The sequence below is a fragment of the Bos grunniens genome, chromosome 10 (genome assembly GCF_055505025.1).
Source record: "Bos grunniens cultivar Pamir isolate PY7600 chromosome 10, Bosgru_T2T1.0, whole genome shotgun sequence".
NCBI lineage: Eukaryota > Metazoa > Chordata > Mammalia > Artiodactyla > Bovidae > Bos > Bos grunniens.
The window spans coordinates 96,622,931-96,646,380 of NC_141174.1; the positions used below are offsets into that span (position 1 = coordinate 96,622,931).

The 23,450-nt window shown below is 44.7% G+C and overlaps 1 long non-coding RNA gene across 1 annotated transcript in view; it reads right to left on the minus strand.

Moving 5' to 3' along the window:
* Window positions 1–23,071, minus strand: part of LOC147365446 (uncharacterized) — a 43,052-nt gene extending 19,981 nt beyond the window's left edge. Inside the window, exon 1 of the long non-coding RNA XR_015133770.1 lies at window positions 22,756–23,071. This is a non-coding gene — a long non-coding RNA (uncharacterized LOC147365446). The remainder of the gene's footprint in view (window positions 1–22,755) is intronic.
* Window positions 23,072–23,450: the final 379 nt, after the last annotated feature.

The following is a 23,450-nucleotide window of genomic DNA, read 5'->3' on the forward strand; positions in this document are numbered from 1 at the left end:
AGAGTCTGCCTGCAATGCGGGAGACCTGGGCTCAATCCCTGGGTTGGGAAGATCCCCTGGAGAAGGAAACGGCAACCCACTCCAGTATTCTTGCCTGGAAAATCCCATGGACAGAGGAGCCTGGCGGGCTACAGTCCCACAGCAGAGCGACTTCACTTTTCCTTTATTTCTCCTACCACACTAGAGAACCAGGACCGCCATCTTGCAAGCATGAGAAGAAAGACTCTCAGAGAGGCTGCCCGGAAGTTCCGACAAGCAGAGCTGGGTCATCCAGCTTGGAACTGTCAACCTCCAGACTTCCTGTCAAATGAGGACTTTAAAAACCCCCATGTTTAGGCCCTTTTTGTTTGGTATGTTGGTCACAAAGCTAATAGCATCTCAGTGGACACACCCCATCTTCCAGAAGAGCAAACCGAGTCTGACTAATGACGTCACTAAAGAAGCACCTGCTTTTGCTGTTTCTGTCCTCTTCACCAATGTGCCTCCTTTGCCCGGCCCCTATATCCTCCTGGCAAGGACAGCCTTGTCCTTGAGGACCCCCCTCCCAAGCCCTGTCCCCTAGGAAACCTTTGATTCCACCACCCCCTGGCGCCTCCCCACCTAGAGGATTGTTTGTGAGGGCCCAGTAGCACCAGCAGCACAGAGTTCTTCGAGAGAGGGGGGGGCTTCAGCACTGGCCTTTTTAAAAGCCATCATTATTGTTTCATGTTGGAATTGGTGATCATTATTTTATTCCCCACTGAGTTTATGCCAAAGAAGCAGCTCATTCCCTCAGAGTCTTCAAAGGTATCCCTGTGCCCCGGGGACTCTCCAGGTCTGCAGGGGAGGCAGGGTCTTTTCTGTGCTCACTTGGAGATCCATCCTGAGGGTGGTGAGGCTGCTCTGGGCCCAGCTACAGCTAACTGGTTGCAACCTTGGGCTAGTCACCTCTCTGACACTTGGGTATTTCCTCAGCAAAGGGAGGTTGTTGGACTCAGCGGGTCTTCCTGTCCCAATCTCTGAAGACATTTTTCTGAGTCTGTGAAGCATCAAGGAATTGCTTACTGAATTCTGAGCTGATCTCTCTAGTCAACTGTGCTGTCTTCCCAGGAACTGAGGAAGCCCTGGAGGGCCCAGGACTAGATGGAGCTCTATGAGATGGGTTATCTTGGGGAAACTGTCATCCATGCAGCATTTTCCCCTATTGTTTCTCATCAGGTCCTCTCGAAGACCCTGGGCTGTGGGGAAAGAATGATCTTTTCAACAAACTGTGCTGGGACAACTAGATATTCATCTAGAAAGGAATGAATCTGTACCCCTACTTCACACCACATGCAAAAATTAAACCAAAGTGGACCAAAGAACTAAATATAAGTGATAAAGGTATAAAGTTCTTAGAGGATAACACAACAATAAGTATTTGTGACATTGGACTAGGCAGTGATTTCCTAGGCCTAACACCAAAGGCACAGACAAGGATAAAAACAAAAAATAGGTAAATTGGACTTCATTGAAATTCTAAACTTTTGGGCTTTAAAAAACACTATCAAGAATGTGAAAAGACAACCTCCCAAATAGGATAAAATATTTGCGGATCTTATATCTCATAAGGAACTTGTATTTAGAATATAAAAGGAATCCTTACAACATGATAATAAAAGTACAAATAACCCAACTTAAAAATGGGGCTGTTGCTGCTCTTTAGTCTCTAAGTTGTGTCTGATTCTTTGCAACCTAATGAACTGTACATGCCAGGCTCCTCTGTCCTCCACTATCTCCCAGAGTTTGCTCAAATTCATGTCCATTGAGTTGGTAATGCTATCTAACCATCTCATCCTCTGCTGCCCCCTTCTCTTTTTGCCTTCAATCTTTCCCAGCATCAGGGTCTTTTCCAATGAACTGGCTCTTCCCATCAGGTGGCCAAAGTATTGTAGCTTCAGCTTCAGCATCAGTCCTTCCAATGAATATTCAGGGCTGATTTCCTTTAGGACTGACTGGTTTGATCACCTTGCAGTCAGTCCAAGGGACTCTCAAGAGTCTTCTCCAGCACCACAGTTCCAAAGCAATTCTTCGGTGCTCAGCCTTCTATATGATCCAACTCTCACATCTATACATGACTACTGGAAAAACCATAGCTTTGACTAAGTGGACCTTTGTCAGTAAAGTGATGCCTCTGCTTTTTAATACACTAAGTTTGTCATAGCTTTCTGGCTGCAATCACTGTTCATGGCGATTTTGGAGCCCAAGAAAATAAACTAGTCACTGCTTCCACTTTTTTCCCTTTCTATTTGTCATGAAGTGATGGGACCAGATGCCATGATCTTAGTTTTCTGAGTGTTGAGTTTTAAGCCAGCTTTTTCACTCTCCTCTTTCACCCTCATGAAGAAGCTCTTTAGTTCTTCTTCACTTTCTGCCATAAGGGTGGTGTCATCTGCATATCTGAGGTGATTGATATTTCTCCCGGCAATCTTGATTCCAGCTTGTGCTTCTTCCAGCCCAGCGTTTCTCATGATGTACTCTGCATGTAAGTTAAATAAGCAGGGTGACAATATACAGACTTTTCGTACTTCTTTCCCAATTTTGAACCAGTCAGTTGTTCCCCGTCAGGTTGTAACTATTGTTTCTTGATCTGCATACAGTTTTCTCAGGAGACAGGTAAGGTGTTCTGGTCTTCCCATCTTCGCATTTAAGAATTTTCCAGTTTGTTGAGATCCATATAGTCAAAGGCTTTAGCATAGTCAATGAAGCAGAAGTAGATGTTTTTCTGGAATTCCCTTGCTTTTTCTATGATCCAAGGAATGTTGGCAATTCAATCTCTGGCTCTTCTGCCTTTTCTAAATCCAGCTTGGACATCTGGGAATTCTCCGTCCACATACTGGTGAAGCCTAACTTGAAGGATTTTGAATATAACCTTGTTAGCATGTGAAATGAGTGCAATTGTGCCATAGTTTGAACATTCTTTGGCATTGCCCTTCTTTGGGATTGGAATGAAAACTGACCTTTTCCAGTCCTGTGGCCACTGCTAAGTTTTCCAAATTTGCTGACATATTGAATGTTGTAGTTTAACAGCATCATCTTTTAGGATTTTAAATAGCTCAGCTGGAATTCCATCACCTCCACTAGCTTGGATCCTAGTAATGCTTCTTAAGGCCCACTGGACTTCACATTCCAGAATGTCTGGTTCTAGGTGAATGACCACATCATCATGGTTATCCGGGTCATTAAGACCTTTCTTGTATAGTTCTTCTGTGTATTCTTGCCACCTCTTCTTAATATCTTCTGCTTCTGTTAGATCCTTACCATTTTTGTCCATTATTGGGCCCATCTTTGTATGAAATGTTCCCTTGATATCTCCAATTTTCTTAAAGTATCTCTAGTCTTCCCCTTTATATTTTTCCTTCTTTTTCTTTGCACTGTTCATATAAGGAGGGCTTCTTATCTCTCTTTGCTATTCTCTGGAATTCTGCATTCAGTTGGGTATATCTTTCCCTTTCTCTCTTGCCTTCCACTTCTCTTCTTTCCTCAGCTATTTGTAAAGCCTTCTCGGATGACTACTTTGCATTTCTTTTTCTTTAGGATGGTTTTGGTCACTGCCTCCTGTTCATTGTTATGAGCCTCTGGCCATAGTTCTTCAGACACTCTGTCTACTAGATCTAATCCCTTGCATCTATTCATCATGTCCACTGTATAATCATAAGGGATTGGACTTAGGTAATATCTGAAAGGCATAGTGGTTTTCCCTACTTTCTTCAATTAAGCCTGAATTTTGCAATGAGGAGTTCATGATCTGACCCACAGTCAACTCCAGGTCTTGTTTTTGCTGTCTATATAGAGGTTCTCCATCTTTGGCTACAAAGAATATAATCAATCTGATTTCAGTATCAACCTTGTCATGATACCCATGTGTAGAATTCTCTCTTGGGTTGTTAGAGAAGGGTGTTTCCCATGATCAGTGTGTTCTCTTCACTAAACTGTTAGCCTTTGCCCTGCTTCTTTTTGTACTCCAAGGCCAAACTGGCCTGTTGTTCCAAGTATCTCTTGACTTTCTTCTTCTGCATTCCAATCCTCAATGAACAATAAGACATCTTTTTTGTGTGTTAGTTCTAGAAGTGTTTAGATCTTCACAGAACCATCAACTTCAGCTTCTTTGGCATCATTGGTCAGGGCATAGACTTGGATTATTGTGATGTTGAATAGTTTGCCTTGGAAATGAATTGAGATCATTCTGTCATTTTTGAGATTGCACCCAAGTACTGCATTTCAGACTGTTTTGTTGACTATGAGGGCTACTGCATTTCTTCTAAGGGGTTCTTGTCCAAAGTAGTAGACATAATTGTCATCTGAATTAAATTTGCCCATTCCCATCCATTTTAATTCACTGAGTCTTAAGATGTCGATGTTCATTCTTGCCATTTCCTGCCTGACCACATCCAATTTACCTTGATTCATGGATGTAACATTCCAGGTTCATATGCAATATGTTTTTTACAGCATCGGACTTTACTTTCATCACCAGATACAAATGAAAACCTAATGTCCACACAAAAACTTGAACATAGATGTTCTTCAGAAGTGACCGGGAGGACCCAGAGGGATGGTATGGGGAGGGAGGAGGGAGGAGGGTTCAGGATGGGGAACACGTGTATACCTGTGGCGGATTCATGTTGATATATGGCAAAACCAATACAATATTGTAAAGTTAAAAAATAAATAAAAAAAGAATTAAAAAAAAAAGAAGTTATGCATAGTAGCTAAGTGGAAATAATCCAAATGTTCATCAACTGACGGATAAACAAAATGTGGTATGTCCTAGAATGGGGCATTATTTGTCAATTAGAGGAAATGAAATTCTGATTCATGCTACTACAGAGATGAACTAAAAACACTATGGTAAGTGAAAGAAACCAGAAACAACAAAAGGCCAGTTACTGCGTCATTTCATTTACATGAAATGTCCAAACAAGACTGATCTCTAGAGATTAGTGTTGTCCATGCAGTAGAGGAAGGGAGAAGAGGGACTGACTAATAATGGGTATGGGGTGTCTTCTGGGGATGATGGAAGTTTTCAGAATTAGACGGTGACGATGGCTGCACAGTCTTTGGCTTACATGAAAAATCACTTGATTGTGAATTTAGAAAGGATAAATTTTATGGGCTATAAATTATATCTCAACTTAAAAAAAAGACCCTAGGAGATACAGGGGCTCTATCTCTGCCTCACCCATCTACACTTGCTCTTCCTGCCCTGTAATGCCAGCTTCACCCTGAACTGAAGTCACAGCCCTGGGCCTAGCCTGACACTCCTCCTCATGCCCCAGTGAGCACCCAGAGTGCTACTTGTAAAATGCAGATCACATCCTATCCCTCCCCTAGATAGAGTGCTCTGCTACTGCTGCTAAGTCACTTCAGTCGTGTCCGACTCTGTGCTACCCCATAGATGGCAGCCCACTAGGCTCCCCAATCCCTGGGATTCTCCAGGCAAGAACACTGGAGTGGGTTGCCATTTCCTTGTCCCATGCATGAAAGTGCAAAGTGAAAGTGAAGTCACTCAGTCATGTCCAACTCTTCTCAATCCCATGGACTGCAGCACACCAGGCTCCTCTGTCCATGGGATTTTCCAGGCAAGAGTACTGGAGTGGGGTGCCATCGTCTTCTCCGTATAGAGTGCTCACTGCCCTGAAATAAAATCTCCTATCCCTGTGGCCTCTAGGGCCCTATGAGATATGTCCCCTGCCTGCCTTGCCCTCACCCTCACTCCACTGCCCCCTCATCAGTCTACTCCAGACACACTTGCCTTCTCTGTGTTCCTCAAGCTCCAGGCTTGTTCCTACTTTGGGGGCCTTTTTCTGGCTGTTCTCTCTACCAAGATGCCCATTCCCACAGATGTCTGCATGGATCTATCACAGCACCTGGCACATGTATGATATCAACAGTCTGTGTCAAACGAATAAATGAACCATCGTGCATCTGCCATTTATAGCGGTGTGCCCTTGTTGTCAAGGTGCCTAATTGCTTTGCACCTCTGTTTTCTAATCTGTAAAATGGGCCCCATTGGCTCAGTTACAGGAACTTGGTGAGATGCTGCACATAAAGCCCAAACAATGGCTTCTTTTCTTCAGGGGTAAAATACCCAAGTAGGAGGAACATCTTTTGTGATTTGAGGGGAATATTTGAATATTGCCAGGTTTGGTGGCTCAGATGATAAAGAATCCACCTGCCATGCAGGAGAACCAGGTTCAATCCCTGGGTCTGGAAGGTCCCCTGGAGGAGGGCATGGCAACCCACTCCAGTATTCTTGCCTGCAGAATGCCATGGACAGAGGAGCCTGGAGGGTTACAGTCCATGGGGTCGCAAAGAGTCGGACATGACTGAGCAACTAACACTTTCCTCCCTTTGAATACTGGGCCCCAGAGTAAACTTTGCCTTTAGATCCCCACTGTCAAAGGCAACCCCATGAAGGGGCCTGGCCACTTCTGGACTGCGGTTGCATTACAACTCACAAGCCATGGAGAGAGAGTTCCAGGGTGGGAAACATGTCTGATTTCACCTCTGTGTCCTGTGGGAACCGCTGAGAGGCAGGCCCAGAGTCCGCACCCTCAGAGTCATGACCCCAGTGGGTGACACAAAATGGATCCTCCCAGGGAAGTAAGTGCCTGTGAAGTGGGTCCCGGGAGGGTGGTGGACACTTTGCTGTGAGCTTTCTTGCCTAAAAAAGGCAGGCTAGAGTCAGGACTCCCACTTCTGGAAACGTAGCAGACCTTGTGGAAGTCACCCACTTTCAAAGGCCCATCGTGGAAAAACAATGGGTGTGTTGTCCGCAGCTGAGCCCCAGAGACCCCCAAGGCCAGGCTGCTTCTGACCGAGGCCTGAAAACAGCCCTGTGGGGTGGGAAGCGGGCCCAGGCTGGCATGCAGGCCAGCTGCTCTGAGACCTGCAGGAAGCGGGCCACAGGGGCATTTCCATGCTCTGGATCCTGGAGGCCACTCGCCCCATTAAAGTAGAGTGCTCTTCCCTGCCCCGGCACTGGGCAGGGTACCTGAACACACTTTCCTTTCTGGGGCTTCAACTTCCTCTTCCTAGGGCATGCAATTGAACAGAGTGCCCTTCTCCGGTCTGTGGAAGAGGAAGGATTTATTTGAATCCTTGGAAGGACTCCAGAGGTCATGTCCTGGGGAGCGGCAGGCAGGTCTAGATTGCACTCCACTATGGTTTTATTAGCTGTGCCACCTTCGACAAGCCAGTGACTCTGAACCGCTTTCTCATCTGAACTGGGAACACGAAGCTCCACTCCACAGAACTGTCTAAAGGACTAAGATGCTGCATGTAAGGACTCCTGCAGACATAAACTTAGAGGCTAATACACGAGATTAATATACAAAAAGCACGAGCCACAAAGGAAAGGAGTTGGTTTGACTAAAATTTAAAATTGCTGAGTGAAAATGACCAACAAGAAAGTTAAATTTTGATTAGTCAAAGGCAAGGAAAATGTATTTGTAATACATAACCAACAAAAGATTGATAAGCAGAATATGATAAAGAATTCCAATATATCAAGAAGGAAAAAGCAAATAACTGAATGAAAAATGGACAAAATGACTAAGAAATTCACAGGAGAGAAAATGAGGCTCTGTCCATTGGATTCTCCAGGCAAGAATACTGGAGTGGGTTGCCATGCCCTCCTCCAGGGGATCTTCACAACACAGGGATAGAACCCACCCTCTTACATCTCCTGCATTGACAGGAGGGTTCTTTACCACTAGCGCCACCTGGGAAGCCCCAGATACTAAGATATAAAGTACTAAATTATACCTATCAGACTGGCAAAAACTAGAAAGTCTGACCAGCATAATAAAGGTGGAGTAAAAACAATGAGGCTATCAACCATAAGACTGTAAAGGCATATCTGACCCATCGATTTATTTTGAAACACCTCTAATCACAGGTAGTGACAAAAAAAAAAAAAAAAAAAAAGCTAAATAATGACTCTTCCTCTACTATTTCCAGGCAAAACAGAAGCAAAATCCAGAGGTGTTCTTGTTCGATAAATGGGAAGCAACAAAGGAAGGAATTTGAATCCAGAGTGAGCAATTAACTAATGGCATCTTTATCTAAAAGCAGGAGGCAATCTTATGTTCTCAAGAGGAACTTACCTTGAGTTGTCTTAGAGCACTTTTCCCCTCATCATCTAAATTCTAGAGGCACTAGATCTGACCCACACAAGCTGTATTTGCAATTTCACAAATGAATAAAAAAGTTAGACAGGAGTCACAGTGACAGGCAAGATAACACACATTTTCTGCACACCTAGCGGTAATTGCTCAATGGCTCGTCCCCATTAGACTGCAAGGTCCTTAAGAGCAGCAGCAATAACTAACAACTGCTCATATTGCATTAAAAAAAAAAAGTCCACCCATTCAAGTGTTCAGAGATGTGAAACAACCAGAGCTCTCATACACAAGTGAGGGATATAAATTAATACAACCACTTTGGAACAGTGCAGCATTATCTAGAAAATTTGAGCTTATGTATACTGTGTGAACCAACAATTCTGCTCTTAAGTATATACCCCAGAAAATCTTGGGCACCTACATACCAGGAAAAATGTGCATAAATTGTGATAACCCTAAACTGGAGAACAACTGTGCATCAACTGTAGAAGGGAGGGGTGAGCAAGCTTTTTTTTCCAAAAGGCTATATAGTAAATATTTAGGCTTTGTGGGCCATATACAGGCTTACCACACTAGTGGTAAAGAACCTGCCTGCCAATGTAGGAGACTTAAGAGAAGTGGGTTCAATCCCTGGGTTGGGAAGATCCCCTGAAGAAGGGCATTGCAACCCATTCCAGTATTCTTGCCTGGAGAATCCCCATGGCTAGAGGAACCAGAGGGCTACAGTCCATAGGATCACACAGTCAGACATAATGAAGCAACCTAGCATGCAAGCACACAGCACAGGCCATATACTTTCTGCCACAACTAATCAATTCTCCTTAGGAAAGTGAACGCAGCCATAGACAGTGTGTAAATGAATGGGCTGGGCTGTGTTCTAATAAAACTTTATCTATAAACAACAGGCCTTCAGGTGGATTTGGATCCATGGGCTGTAGTTTGCAGACCCCAGGTAGAATGATTATATAAATCGTGGTATATTCATTCAGCTCAGTAATATTTTCCAACAAAAAATGTTACAGAACAACATGGATGAATCTTAAAAGAGTATTTTTGAGCTAAAGAAGTCAGACTTAAGAGGAAACATAATTTGCATACTATTTATAGAAAACTCCAATGCAGGCAAAATTAAACTGAAGTGTTTAGGAATGCATAGCTAGATAGTAGAAGTATGAAGAATGTTAATGTACAGATTATCATAAAAGTTAGGACAAAGGTTACCTTGGCAGGATGGAGAGGGGTGTCATTCAAGGGGTAGGCTTCTGGGGCACTGACCAGTTTTTACTTCTCAGCATGGATGTTCATTTTAGAACAATCTATTAAACTCTACATTTAGATTGCATATACCTTTATAAACATGCATTATTTTCACCAAAAAAGTTTTTTAAAATATAGAATCTTACCAATATGTAAGAAATTTAGAAAGACTAGGTGCCAAAATACCCAGCACAATACTTGTATATTTTTAGTATCATATAGAACAAATCCCAGGAACTATGAACACTCTGGACCTTATGTGGTTTATTCCTTGCATCATTTCACACATAGAAAATAGGGCCTATGAGGTTTGTTTGCTCACAATATGTTTACATCTCCCACATTCATACCAGTATCCATCAGATTTGCTCCCTTTTTAATTAACCAAGTCTTACAGTGATTATTTAATATCTTTCTATAAATCTCATTTTATGTTGTAGAAGGCCTCCATTTTGAAAATCTACATTGTACAGAAGCACATGTCTTTAATGTCTCCAGACAAAAGCCTTACAGTTCGTTTTAATGTTTGCACTTTGGGGTGCAACTTACAGGGAGGGCCTGAAAAAAGAATGGGAGGGGACTATTAAGTATTTTTAGTAAAATGTTGCCTTTGTCTTGTGCATAACATGTAGAATATGCGCTTTAATTTAGTAAATATTTTTTTAAAGGTAGAAATACTTTGTTACTGTAACTAAAATAATTCTTAATCAAAATTTAATTCTTAATCAAAATTTCTGAAATTCTTGTCATTTTTTTTCATACTTATCTGAAGTTGTTTACCGACTTAGTTTTGTTTGAAGTGTGATTCCCAGCCTCTCTTGCAAAAAAAAGTAGGTTTCTGCTAATGAATTGAGCAGACGTTTAATATTTTATATACCTTTTGAGCTGTGTAACTTAATATTTGGATTCTTGACAATTTGTTTTATTATGTAATTGATAAAATGGTGATGTGTATTAACATTAGCTCAACCATATATTTATACTGTCCGGGAACAAATGGTTATAGTTCTGTGGGGGAAATAATTTGTCAGTGTTCACCAGCTTGTAAAAATCTAGTGCAAGAGCTTAAACATTAAATAAACGACGATATGCGTTTATCGTCAAAAAAAAAAAAAAAAAAGAACTTCTAATATTTATTCTCACACCCCAGTGTATTTTCCTGCACCCTGAGAGGGATGTTCCAGGAGAAAATCTCCCTGGTGAGGGTAGCTGCCTAGGGCCCAGCAGAGAGTTTCCCAGACATGAGGGCATAGAAGGATAGTAGTCACTTAAGCCCTAAGGAATTTACCCTGGAGAGGGAAAAGAAGGTTTTGGCCTTGGCAGCCACATCTCATTTCAGGGGGAAGCCTCAGAGTTGGAGCTGAAACCTCGTGTCTGAGCCAGAATTGGAGACAGAAATGGCCCTGCCAGTCAGATCCTATGTCAGCTTCTTTGGCTTCTTTTAACACTGAGCTGGGGGTGGCAGAGTTTTGAAGGGCTGTTTCCCAGTTGCACAGACCCATTGATCCTAGTCTACAGAGTCACTCATGACAAATGCTCAACATGTGTGCACATGTAAGTTTTTGCATGCACTCACATTTGTGAACAAGTCAAACATTTAAAACAGATAGCTCCAAGATAGCTACAGTGATAAAATTATCTTGAAAAACACATTGGCTACTAAGAACTGAAAACATGCCCCAACTTTTTCCCCTGATATTTCTACATCCAAGATTGTTTCCTTATGATATTATCAGAAATACAAAATAAGTTTCTGCAGAAAAATTTTCATCCCTCTGTTATTAACACCAGTGAAAACAGGGAAACTACTCAGTGTTCAAAAATAGAAATGATTAAGTCAACCAATTCCAGACACATGATGAAAAATATTACGGTCATTAAAATTCTATTTAGGGAGAGTTGGTAATAACCAAGAGGGGAATAGGATACAAAATTGAAATTACAGGATGATTATGATTTCAACAACAACAAAATCTTATACACAGAAAAATACCATAGAAGGAAATCCAATAAAACAGTGAAGAGTCATCTCCAGGGGGAAGGGATGAAATTGGGATGATTTTTTTCTTTATAATTTTCTAGGAGAAATTTTCCTAAATTATCAAAGCAGCTTGATTATTTTTCAAAAATTGTAGAAAAGTAAGTGAATACAGCTATGTGTAAGGAAGATAAAAAATCATGTGTCATGGGACAGAGAGTGAAAAGGGAAAGTGAGGCACCAAGTGGGCAAGAAGAAGTTACTACTTGTTGAGTCCTTTTTGATGGTTTATATACCTCAACAGCAGGCAACTAGTCAGTGCCCAAACCAGGGTTTGTGTGTTCCAAATCTGTTCTCTTAGCCACTGATCACCTACCCGCTAGTCATCACTGCCATCACCATCACCACCATGAGCATCGCTGTCCATTTCCTCAATTCAAAAACAACTTTTTTTTCCAAATTTAACATTTCTGAAATTTCATGCCATTGATATGGCAGTTTTTTCCCTCCCCCCAAAGCTATTAAATCAATGATTCATCTATTTTTTTCTCTCTCCAAAAGCCTATTAAATCAATGATTCATCTATAATCACTGCTTTCATAGAGCCAAGGAAATATTGTAATTGCTGATTGTTATCGAGTAGTTACTTTGTGCCAGGGACTCTACATAAATTCGTCAACTCCCTACAACAGCTCTCTAAAGAAAATATTTCATGTACCACTTGAGCGATGAAGAATGAAGTTCAGAGAAATGAATAACATTCCCACGGCCCCTCACAAAGGAAATGGCTGAGCCAAGACTTGACCCACTAAGCATCATGCACTCAAGTTTGTCTCTTCAAAACTTTCATCCTCTGCCACTCCGCCTTCTCCACCTGACACCCTCCCACTCCCTGGCCCTGGTTCCCTGAGTCACAAAGGGGCTTCCACCTCACCCAACACCAACACACAGCTAAAGAGTAGAGCAGTTCTCTGCAGACATTGAATAAATCATTCTAAATTGACTCATTAGATCTCCTTCTGGGGGACCACCCATCCTCCATAGGCAATCCCTGTGTTTCCAGTAGAGTTGACCCTGTCCCCTCCATAGACATGTGACTTGAGCCTGGCCAATCACAATGCTATATTTGCTTAATATGGTGATTGGGTTAGAGATGGGGACCTGACCTGCTTAGAGCCCATGAAATGCCTTTAGTCCATTTCTGTGAATTTAAAAAATATGCTGTGCCTCCTCCTGCCTAGAGAAGGATTAGAGAGAAGGTGGAAGGGCTGGAACTGCTGTAACCATCTTGTGACATTAGATCTGATAATAAAGCATAGCCAAGAGAAGGGGAGAGAAAGAAACTGGATACTGTTTTCAGTTCACTTCAGTCGCTCAGTCATGTCCGACTCTTTGCCACCCTATGAATCGCAGCACGCCAGGCCTCCCTGTCCATCACCAACTCCCGGAGTTCACTCAAATTCACATCCATCGAGTCAGTGATGCCATCCAGCCATCTCACCCTCATCGTCTCCTTCTCCTCCTGCCCCCAATCCCTCCCAGCATCAGAGTCTTTTCCAGTGAGTCAACTCTTCGCATGAGGTGGCCAAAGTAGTGGAGTTTCAGCTTTAGCATCATTCCTTCCAAAGAAATCCCAGGACTGATCTCCTTCAGAATAGACTGAGCCATGCCAAATAGCAATCAAACCCCACCAGCACTGGTGTTCTCTGATAAAAACTCTTCAACAGGTCCCCAGTGTCTGATAATAATGTCCAAACCCCACCATTTTGGCATTCAAGGCCTTCCTGATCTGGCTTCAACCTGCAATATTAGCGTTCAGGCTTTGCACAACTCCCTGTCATCCAAGGCTCCATCTACTTTACACCACCCTTTAGCAACTTTCCTTCTTAAAAGCTTTTGTGTATGCCGTACCTTCTGCTTCAAATGGCATTCTACACACATGAAATAAAACTTCCTTACAGTCTTAGACGTCCAAAGACAGTGCGTTTCCATCCAGGGTATCACAGATAGAAAGACGGGCATCCAGAGGGGATGCTACAGAGAGATTTCAAGACATCAAATAGGGTTTGGTTCAGCTCAGGGTTTCTCTGGCCTAGGGGTTGATGACTACCTGTGTAAAAATCACCAGAGGGTGAATGCCATTATCCAGATTCACAGACTGAAACGTTAGCCCAGATCTACAGAACAAGAACCTCTGGGTATGGGCCCCAGGAATCTTCCCCTTTTGCAAAATCTCCATTCTATGGATAAAGAAGATATAACATATGTATCTATATGTGAATATATATGCACACACACACATATATATATATGGTTGAGTAATATTCCACTGTATGTATACTTATATATAGGTATAGACACATAAACACAACCATGTTGCTGCAAGTGGCATTATATTATATGATGTCAATCACTTGTGGAATCTATAAAAATGATATAAATGAACTTATTTTAAAAACATAAAGAGACTTACAGACATAGAAAACAAACATGCTTACCAAAGAGGTGTGTGTTTGTGGGTTACATTGCTTCAGTCATGTCTGGCTCTGTGACCCTATGGACTGTAGCCCACCAGGCTCCTCATGGGGATTCTCCAGACAAGAATACTGGAGTGGATTTCCATGCCCTCCTCCAGGGGATCTTCCCAACCCAGGGATCGAACCCACATCTTTTACATCTCCTGCCTTTGTAGGGGGGTTCTTTACCAAAGTGGGGGAAGGGTAAACTAGGAGTTTGGGATTAACAGATACATACCACTATACATAAAATAGACAAGTAACAAGGACCCACTGTATAGCACAGGGAACTATATTCAATATCTTGTAATAACCTATAATGGAAAAGAATCTAATATATATGTGTGTGTGTGTGTGTGTAACGGAAGCACTTTTCTGTACACTTCAAATGAACACAACATTGTAAATCAACTATACTTCAGTGAAAGAAAGAAAAAGAGGGAAATTTAGTTATTACCAAAAAAATAAGATCCCCATTCTAATGTTTGCTAACATTTGAGAACTCCTAGGTGAACATCAAGCCCCTTTTAACCCATGATCATACAAAGTCTGGACGTTTATCAAAATTTCAACATCCCCTCCTACCATTTTTTTCCCAATTTTTTTCCCTGTGAACTCTGATGCTTGGAAGTAATTTCCATTGCGTTGCTTTAGATGGGAAGGGAGAGTTCACTGTAAAGATTTTATCAGATGAAGCTCCACTCCTCACCCTTTCCCTGAAGCACTGCATGAGTGTGCCTGCACACATTCCTGCTCCAAAAATAGCTGCGCTCAGTGCTCTATCCAAGAAGAGAGCATGTAAATCCGCTTGCCATAAACTAAGTAACCCTCCATATTTTTCCCTCTCTTGTTCCCTCTGCCACAAATGCCATTTACTTCTGCATCCTTTAAACACACATTCATAGAATACCTACTGTGTGCCAGCTATTTTTGGGGTGCTGGGGATACTGAGAGTCAAAACAGACCCAGTCCTTGTCCTCAAGGACTAGCAGGAGAGACAGCGGGTGCAAATATAGCACTGAGACATGTGCTCTCCATTCTTCTGTTCACTCACTCGCTCCTGTGCTTGAGTGGCAGAAATATTTAAGCACACACTATGTGCAGCGTTACAATGATGCAGAAGTGGCCAAAGAGTCAAGAGACTGCTCTGTGGGAGCCCCCATTCCAGTAGGGAAGTTGGATACCACACAAGTGAACAAAGGAACCAGACAATATCCGACAGCAAAATGTGCAATACAAAAAACAAAGCTGTATGGATCTGCTTGGAGCAGTCGCGGGGGGTGGGAGATGCTGGTGTGACCAACGTGGACTTCAAAGGAGAGGACCTTTGAGCAGAGACCCTGATTCAGAGTGACGAGAAGCTGCCACCAGGTAAAAATGGGGGGTAAACACACCCAGACAGAGAGACCCACCAGCACAAAGCCCCAGAGATGCTCCGTGAGTACCAGGAACAGGAAGACCAGTCAGCTGCAGGCTGGATATGAGGGAGGAGGAGGGGGAAGTGAGCACAGGGATACAGGAAGGGCCTTAAGTGGAGCTGCTGCTGCTGCTGCTAAGTCGCTTCAGTCGTGTCCGACTCTGTGTGACCCCATAGATGGCAGCCCACCAGGCTCCACTGTCCCTGGGATTCTCCAGGCAAGAACACTGGAGTGGGTTGCCATTTCCTTCTTCAATGCATGCATGCATGCTAAGTCGCTTCAGTTGTGTCCGACTCTGTATGACCCCATAGATGGCAGCCCACCAGATTTCTCTGTCCCTGGGATTCTCCAATGGAGTGGGTTGCCATTTCCTTCTCCAATGGGTGAAAGTGAAAATGAAAGCGAAGTCGCTCAGTCGTGTCAGACTCTTCACGACCCCATGGACCCCAGCCTACCAGGCTTCTCCATCTATGGGATTCTCCATGCAAGAGTACTGGAGTGGGGTGCCATTGCCTTCTCCTTTAAATGGAGCAAGATGTGCCAAAAGATCACAGTGGGAGATTTGAATTGCATCTCAACCACAATAAGATGCCTTGGAAGGTAGTTAAGCAGAAGGGCATATAGGATTGAGGACTCTAAGACTGAATTTAAGAAGCTATTACAGGATCCATGAGAGAGAATGTCCTGATATAGAAAGGAATCAATGCAGAAAGAAAAGGATGGGTCCATATGGAACTTGTGAGGGAAGGAGTGTAGATCCAGGATGACTGGCAGGCAGATGGGGCTGGGCAGGCAGAGAGCGAGCCAAGGAGACAGATGACAACTGGCTGAACTCAGAGGTGGATGTGGTGTCATTTTCTTAGATGGGAAGGAAGTGGTTGTTTAGGGGGCAGGGCAGTGGAGATGGAGGGATCGGTGCTTTGTGTGTATCCGAGTGGCCATGTTAGTGGAGCAGTTGGACAGTCAAGTTCCCAGCTCAGTGGACAACTCAGAGCTGGAGATGAAGATATGTCATGGGCACATATCCCTGACAAGAGGCATAGCTGTGGGCTCATGGTCTTGCCAGAAAGGAAGGAGAAATTCTTCCCCAGAGTGAGTGGAGGCAAGGGCCCTTGACACCGGGTTTGTCACTTAGGGCCTTTTGATTATGAACTGCAGAAACCAAGCCTGGCTATTGAGCAGCTCAGAGACTGAGATTCGAGAAGGAGACAATCCAGGTAGGGCTGAATCTCAGGAGTAGAAATTCAAGGACCACCTTGGGATGACTTGGTTCCAGCTGCCTTCTGTCCTTGTAAGATACTTTGGGAAGTGGAGTTCCAGGAGTAAGGTCTGGAGGACCCACATCTTGGCTGTGGGCTGGGGGTGGGCCATACACCTGGTTCCTCTAGGACGTCATGGGAGGTGACATGCAGGAGGTGAGTTCTCAAAGAATACCTGGATGTTATGATCAAAGAAGGCAGGAGGGAAGATGGGCAGACAAGAGCAGCAGACGTCTACTCTACCCGGCATGTCTGGAAACTCCTGCACAATTTTTAAGAGACAGCTCAAAGATCAAATTCTCTCTGAAGTTGCCCTTGACCTTCACAAGTGAATTTACATGCCCCTCCTCTGTGCTCCCACTCTCTAAATTGTAAGCACCTGAAGGCCCATCAGTCTACCCCCCACCCCCACCGCATAGACCATAAGCACACCAAGATCAGAAACGCACTCCTATTCATCAGGGAAACCCCAGCAGCTCACACAGGGCCTGGCATATAATCAGAATTCAGTTTTAAAAATTGCTGCCCTGAATGTGTTACCATCCACTGAAGATAATTGGGATCACAACCCTGGGATTTCTTTTAATGTATCATTCTGTATTCATTTTAAAGTCTGGGGCACATGGAGTGACAAATTGCAGAGATCTCTCCCAAATGCCTTTCAAGTCACACAGCCAAATCAGTTCAGCAAATTATGTGTAATCAACGAGGAAATCAATAAGTACTGCAAGTTCATTAAAGAGTTTAGCAGATTCATTATGTATTTAGCACATCCAGTTCAATTTGCAGGAAGTTCAGAGAAAAACAGGCTTTAGCATGTAAACAATGACTCTGATGGAGTCTTTGGAGAGTCCTGGCTGCACAGCCTTTGGAGGTGAGGACAGAGGCTTCCCACCCGAGCCCTGGCCCGCCCAGGCCAATCCCATGAGTCAGGAGTTTCTCCTCCAAAGATGACGACTGTGCTGTCACAGGCCCTTTCTTCTTGGAAATTCTAAGGGAGATTCTAAAGAAAAATTCTAAAGAAGGGAGGAGAGGGTGGGAGAAAAATTATAGGAAGTATGTGATTCCTGGGGATTCTTGCCTTTCCCTTAATTTCACAGCAGCTTCATGCCTCTGAAAAGAGGTCATTTGCTAATTTATTTAACAAACCTTGTCTGAACACTAGCTCTGTGCCAGGTCACAGGCCATGCTCTGGAGTGCGAGCTGAAGCAGACCTGGACCTGCCTTCTGGCCACTCACAGCACAGCGAGCCAAGTAGAGGCTCCAAGCCCCTCTATCTGAGGACAACAAGGAGGAGGAAGGGATGTTTGAGCAGGGTGCTGAGGGATGATGAGGAGCGCATCAGGGTAGCATTTCACAGAGAGACAAATGTCCTCCAAGGGACAGAGGCAAAGCAGTGTGTTTGGAGAGTGACATCTGGGTAAATGTCACCAGAGCATCAAGACTGGAGGCAAGACAGCACCAGGAATGCCTCTTGCCCACAAGTAAAGAGACCTCTCCAGTCCTCCTGGTTCAAGTTCCTCTCACTGCAGGTTCAGTCTCTGGTGCTGGGGGAGGGAAAGTGATTGCCCAGAATCACCCAGCAAGTGGCAGACACCAAATGTGACTTCTGGCCATCGCCCCCAAGTCCTTTGCAAATTCTCTTGGTCACCTCTGGCCATAAATCTTCCCATGCTCCAGTTTCTGAACTGGGCTGAGAAGTGGCCCCAACTTGAGAAATCACGGGGGACACAACCACTAAAATTCCCTTTTATTGATTTGGAACAACTGACACCAAAAAAAGGAATAATTCACACACGGTGAGAATGTAAGATGCACACCCACAGTGGAGTGCAGCCTCCATGGCAGACATTGCTAATCAAACCCTGCACTGTTGCCCACTGATTTCCTAACCCAGCACTCTAGACAGCCGATTAGGAAAGCGTTGTCACTGACATGAAAGCTTTTTCCTGCACACGCATTTAACTCTGCCAGCTGTTACCATCGGTCGAGCAGTAAGGAGTGAAATAATAAAAGAGCTAATATCGAGTACAAATTATAAAAAGCCAAGGAGATCCAAAGCAGTGTCCAAGCACTCAGTGTGTGGCAGCCATGCTGCATTCAGCAGCAAATGCAGGTTTCAGACTTGGCAGCTGCTGCTTGTATGGGGCCCTCTGTCACTCCCTCCACAAGAGGAAATCAGCTCAGGTTAACTTTAGCAGGAGACAGGAATCCGTTGGCACGGTCACACTGGAGTGGGCCTGGCTTTGAGGCGGGGGCTTACAGGATGTCATCTGAAGCTTCCTCAGCCTCTTTTCTCTCAGGCCTGCTTTCCCCCACGCTGGCGCCCTTCCCAGGCAGAACTGCCCTTTGAAGGGACAAGTTGGCCCAGGCGACATCCCCACAACTCCCAGCCAGGGAGAAGAATGTCCCCTTTCCCCCATGGTTTCCAACCAAGTCCTCAATTCAGGCTCTCATTGGGCCACCCTGGAGCACTGCGCCTGTGGAAAGCACGCCCAGCAAAGGAAAGTGATGATCGCAGAAGCAGGAGGGATAGATACCATGAAAACTGATAGCATTTAGACAGCATGAAACCGGGGTCACCCATTACGATAATAACTGCCCACATAACGGGGAGGAAACAGCCTCAGAGAGTGAGCTCGGCCTGGGATGGAAGGGAGGAGGGGAAGCTGGCATGACCACTCTCTTCCCCAGGCTCGCTGCCTGTCTCTCCCCTTCCCCGCTGCTAAGTGAAATAGACAGTTAAGAGAGGACCCCTCTGTGCAGCCCAGGGTTAACCCTGTAGCAGGAGATGCCCAGTGGCCTCCAACTGCCTTTGATAGAGAGCCCTGTAGGGGCCAGCAGCCTCCTGATGAAAGAGCTTCTGCTCACTCTCTGCCTCCCCTGGACAGCCCAGGGGAGCAGACTCAGGCTCCCACTCCTAACTGCGGGGCTTGTGTAATGCCCTCACTCCCAAATTGAAGTGTTCAGAAGGCCCTGGAGAGACTGCTGAAATGTAGAGTCCTTGGTCCCACCTAGAGAGCTTCATTCTGCTGTTCTGGAACCCGGCCTAGGAGTGGACAGTTTAAACACATTCCCCAGGAAATCTCTGTGCCACACGTTGAGAGAAACACTGGTAAAATGGGGTTTGAAGTGCAATAGCTGTGGCATTCAGTAATATTCAGAAAAGAGTAGCTTAAAGCTCTGGCAGCTTAAGGCTGTCTGACAACACTCCCCAGGGTGCCAATGAAGATGAAGTCTCATATGCAACAGACCGACTGCACCAAACCTGACCTTGAGAACCGCCTGACGGCCATGGCTGCCAACCCCTTCTCCCAGTGGCCGGCATGGCTGGGCCAGGAGTGTATATTGTTCCAGGAGATCTGGGCCCATCAACTCCTCCCTCAGAAAAGCTGGAGTTCAAAGTCACACAGCCTACAAGTAACCAGAAGGGGTGGAGCAAACTGGGCTTTAAAAAAAGGGGGTTGTCAGACTTTCTGAGTTTGTCTTTTTTAAAGAGAGGCCAGAAATGTCAAATCTTATAGTATTTAAATATCTGCTCATGTTTTTTAAACATTCCAAATTGTCAAGAGTAGCCAAACTCCATCTACAAACCACAGTGTGAGTATCTTATTTAGGTGTGGTCATTGACTCACTTCTGGCCAATTGAAATCTTGTGTGGTCAATAGAAGCGTTATGTGGGTCTTGCTGGAAGTTTCCTTAAAAAGGAATCCTTCTCTTCCTCACTCCAGATGCTTGGAATACAAAAATACTGGCTGGAGCTTCAAAGATCATATTAGACACTGAGGTGACTTTGCAGTTGGAAGCATGCTAAGGATGACAGAGCAGAAAAGCAGCAGTCTGAGTTTTTTATGACATTGAGAAGTTGTCATGCTAGATCTGAGCTTCTGAACTCTATACTTCTCTTATATTTCTCATGTATTTTATCTCAGTTATATGCAGCCAAACTTAATCCCCTACCCTCTTCCTAATTTAGATGAGTCCTGGCCATTCTGCTTACTCTTGGGTTTCATAAGAGGACCCTAGATCTTTCTAGTACAACTCCCCTTAGTTGGACTAGTTTGGATAGGATTTTATCCCTTGGAACCCAAACATACTTTCTTTGCTGTCTCTCTATTCCCACCCCCATTCCTTACTTATCACCACTAGCCATCATTTTCAAATTAAACAAATGTTAAAGGATCACTTTTTAACAGGCAAAATCATGACTTTCATACAAATGCAAAATGAATTTGTGTCAAAGATATGATTTAGTTGATTAATCACAAGGGAACAAGGAAGATATCAAAACAGGCTCAAGGAGAATCCAAGGAGCAGACTTGAATTGGCAATCAGGAATGCTGCCATGAATTTGTCAGTGGATGCAAATCCGCCTTCTCTGTGACAGAAATCAATTGCGCCTCCACAGCAAAATTCACTTGCATCGATGTGGACAAGAATCATTTGCTTTACTGTCTGTTTTCTACAGCTTACAGAGATATAAAATAACTCAATCAAAGACCATGAAGGGCACAGATCCTACAGAATCAGAAAACCCCAAAGGGTCTCCCAGACACAGTTTCTAAACCTAACAACAATCATTTTCCGAGCGTCCCTGGCTACTGAAGAATAGAGAATGCCACGTGTCTTCCCAGGAGCACCCTCCCCTAACCCCTTCATCTGTGCTCTTGACTTTCCTGCTTCAAAAATACCTACAGAAGTTTCTCAGCTGAACTGGATTTTGAAGAAGCAGGAGTTTAGCAGGCAGAGAAGGTTCTAGATTAATGGGGGTACTCATAGAATCACCTGATCCAAGACAACTGTGCTGTCATGTCCAGCTGTTTGCAACCCCATGGACTACAGCCTGCCAGGCTCCTCTGTCCGTGGAGTTTTCCAGGCAAGAACACTGGAATGGGTTGCCATTACCTACTCCAGGGGATCTTCCCAACCCAGGGAAGGAATCTGCACTGCAGGTGGATCCTTTATCCTCTGAGCCATCACCTGAGGAGCTGTTAAAAGTGGCCATGACCAGCTTCTGCCCTAAATTTCCTGAATTTGTTGTGTTTGCAGAGCTGGCCCAGTGTTTTTACTGGGACTGTGCAAGGGGTATGAGGTGAGGAGACGGTTAGCTGCTGATGGAGATGTGAGAGTGAGCTTCCTCCTCCCTGCCCCTGGCCACTCACACACACCCCCGCCATAGCGCTTGCCTCCCCTGGGTGCCATCACCACTAACTCTGAATGTCTGGTTTGCAAATACCCACATGGTACCCAGATCTCATGGTTTCCCTGAGAGCAGTTGGTAAAGAATCTGCCTGCAAGGCAGGAGACCCTGGTTCAATACCTCGGTTGGGAAGAGCCCCAGGAGAAGGGAAAGGCTACCCACTCCAGTATTCTTGGGCTTCCTTTGTGGCTCAACTGTAATGTGGGAGACCTGGGTTTGATCACTGGGTTGGGAAGATCCCCATGAGAAGGGAAAGGCTACCCTTTCCAGTATTCTGGCCTCGAGAATTCCATGAACTGTATAGTCCCAGGGGTCACAAAGAGTTGGACATGACTGAATGACATTCACTTTCATGTCCACTTTTTACCTAGATCTCACCGCCTGCACCCTATCTCGCCACCTCTAGCTACCTCTCTTTTCTGTTTCCTCTTTGCTGTGAGGGTCACGAGGGACCCGCTATCTACGTTTGTGGTTTCCGTCCTCTTCTCTTCACCTTAAACCCACTGTGGTCAGGCTTTTGCCCCAGCCCTCTGCCAGCTGCTCTGTCACGGTCACCACCGTCTACATGGCCAGATCCACACTCCCCCTCCTCTATCTGCCGCTTGACAGATGGGCTTTGTGCATTCCCCACTTCCCTCCATGCTCTGCTCTCCCGGTCCCCTTACCTTGGTCTCTCCTCTCAGCCTCCTTTGCTCTCCCTTCCCTCTTCTGAACGTCCCTGGTGCCCAGGGCTCAGCTTCTTTTATCCCAATATTCCTTCCTGTGGAGCTGTCAGCCTGAAGGCTTTAAATGTCTCGGTGTCTTTCAACTCCAAAGTTCACATCTTCCAAACACTTTGCTGAACTCTGACCTCTTTTTCTAAATGTCTACTCAACAGCTCCACCTGACAACCTAGTAGACAAACTCAATCTGTCTAACCGTAGCTCAGATCTTCCCTCAAAACCCCGTTCACAGCCTTCTCTGGCTCCCTTTGCACTCACCCCCATCTTCCATCAGCTCAACCACGACCTTGGAGCCATCCCTGACTTCCTACTGCTGGTCACTTTCCTTGGATCCAGCTGTCAGAGAATCCTAGTGCTTCGCCCAAAACCAATGCAGGGTCCCACGACTTCTTGCCCTAGGGCCACCATCCTTGACTTGAATCTTCAGCAGTGCCTAAGGCCCCTGCCTGCCACTGCCCTGGAACCTACACAGCACTCATTCCACACGGTGACCACGGTGAGTCTTTTCAAACACAGCCAGGCCTCAGAGATGTCTCCGGCTGGGCTCCAGACGGCACAACAAAGCAAGTATGTCAATAAAGTGAGTCACATGAACTTTTTAAAAGGTTTCCTGGTGCATAGGAAAGTTGTGTTTGCACTACCCTGATTGGGCTTCCCTGGTGGCTCAGACGGTAAAGACTCCACCTGCAACGCAGGAGACCTGGGTTCGATCGCTGGTTAGGAAGATTCCCTGGAGAGGGAAATGGCAGCCCACTCCAGTATCCTTGCCTGAAGTCTATTAAGTGTGCATATGTCTAAAAAAGCAAAGTGCATACCTTAATGAAAAGTACCTTATTACTAAAAAAACACTAATCATCATCTGAGTCTCCAGCGAGTCCTAATCTTTTTGCAATGTGAAATCAAAGATCACAGGTCACCAATATAAATGTAATAACAAGGAAAAAGTCTGAAAT